This window comes from Arachis ipaensis, chromosome B04 (assembly GCF_000816755.2).
Source record: "Arachis ipaensis cultivar K30076 chromosome B04, Araip1.1, whole genome shotgun sequence".
Classification (NCBI taxonomy): Eukaryota; Viridiplantae; Streptophyta; class Magnoliopsida; order Fabales; family Fabaceae; genus Arachis; species Arachis ipaensis.
In genome coordinates, this window is record NC_029788.2 from 53,835,711 (window position 1) to 53,837,865 (window position 2,155).

Consider the following 2,155-nt stretch of genomic DNA (forward strand, 5'->3'; position numbering starts at 1 on the left):
AATAAGGGAAATTATAATCTAACATGAAGAGTTCATAAACTAAGTTGGAAGAATAAATAAAAATAAAGAACCTAGGATTGAGTGTTACTCCTAAAACTAAGAGAAGTCCTAAATCCTAAGAGAGAGAGAGAGGAGAGAACCTCTCTCAAAACTAAATCTAAATCATGAAAACTAAACAAAAGTGGTGTCCCCCTGAATGAATGCATTCCCTCACTTCATAACCTCTGGTCTATGCCTTCTGGACTTGGATTTGGGCCAAAAAGGGCTTCAGAGATTGCTGGGAGCATTTTCTGCAATTTCTGGTGCGTGGCCTCTGTCATGCGTCCGCGTGGGTCACGCGGTCGCATCGTTCGGAGCTTTTCCTTACCATGCGGTCGCGTCAGTCATGCGACCGCGTCATATTCGTTCTGCTTAAGGCGCGCGGTCGCGTTAGTCATGCGGCCGCGTCGCTGTTGATTCGCGCTTGGAGCGCGATCGCGTCGTCCATGCGATCGCGTGGATGCCAGTTTCTTCAAAACTCCGTTTTGCACTTTCCTTCCATTTTTGTATGTTTCCTGTCCATCCTTTAAGTCATTCCTACCTTAGAAGATCTGAAACTACTCAACACACTAATCACGGCATCGAATGAAATTAAAGGTGATTAAAATAATTAATTTAAAAGCATAGAAAACATGTTTTTCACATACATCACATAATAAGGAAGGGACAGTAAAACCATGCAATTAACATGAATAAGTGGGTGAAGGTTTGAATAAATCACTCAAACTAAGCACAAAATATATCATAAAATATAGGTTTATCAACCTCCCCACACTTAAACAATAGCATGTCCTCATGCTAAATCCAAGGTAATAAGTAAGTTTAAAGTGATGGAATGTCATTGATGAGCAGATAATTTATACGCTTTTTGGCATTGTTTTTAGTATGTTTTTAGTAGGATCTAGTTACTTTTAGGGATGTTTTCATTAGTTTTTATGTTAAATTCACATTTCTGGACTTTACTATGAGTTTGTGTGTTTTTCTGTGATTTCAGGTATTTTTTGGCTGAAATTGAGGGACTTGAGCAAAAATTAGATTCAGAGGTTGAAGAAGGACTGCTGATGCTGTTGGATTCTGACCTCCCTGCACTCAAAGTGGATTTTCTGGAGCTACAGAACTTCAAATGGCGCGCTTCCAATTCCGTTGGAAAGTAGACATCCAGGGCTTTCCAGCAATGTATAATAGTCCATACTTTGCCCAAGTTTAGACGACGCAAACTGGCGTTCAACGCCAGCTTTCTGCCCAAATCTGGCGTCCAGCGCCAGAAAAGGAGCCAAAACCAGAGTTGAACGCCCAAACTGGCACAAAAGCTGGCGTTCAACTCCAAGAAAGACCACTACACGTGCAACACTCAAGCTCAGCCCAAGCACACACCAAGTGGGCCCCGGAAGTGGATTTATTCATCAATTACTTACTTCTGTAAACCCTAGTAGCTAGTTTATTATAAATAGGACATTTCACTATTGTATTTGACATCTTTGGATTACCTTTTGATCCTTTGATCATCTTTGGATCTTTGGATGCCTGGTTCTTAGATCAGAGGGGCTGGCCATTCGGCCATGCCTGGACCTTTCACTTATGTATTTTTAACGGTAGAGTTTCTACACTCCATAGATTGAGATGTGGAGCTCTGCTGTTCCTCAAAGATTAATGCAAAGTACTACTGTTTTCTATTCAATTCATCTTATATCGCTTCTAAGATATTCATTCACTCTTCAACCTGAATGTGATGAACGTGACAATCATCATCATTCCCTATGAACGCGTGCCTGACAACCACTTCCGTTCTACCTTCGACTGAATGAATATCTCTTAGATCTCTTAATCAGAATCTTCGTGGTGTAAGCTAGAATGATGGCGGCATTCAAGAGAATCCGGATGGTCTAAACCTTGTCTGTGGTATTCCGAGTAGGATTCAATGAATGAATGACTGTGACGAGCTCCAAACTCCCGATTGCTGGGCGTTAGTGACAGACGCAAAAGGATAGTAAATCCTATTCCAGCATGATCGATAATCGACAGATGAATAGCCGTGCCGTGACAGGGTGCGTTGACCATTTCACTGAGAGGATAAGATGAAACCATTGACAAGGGTGATGCCTCCAGACGATTAGCC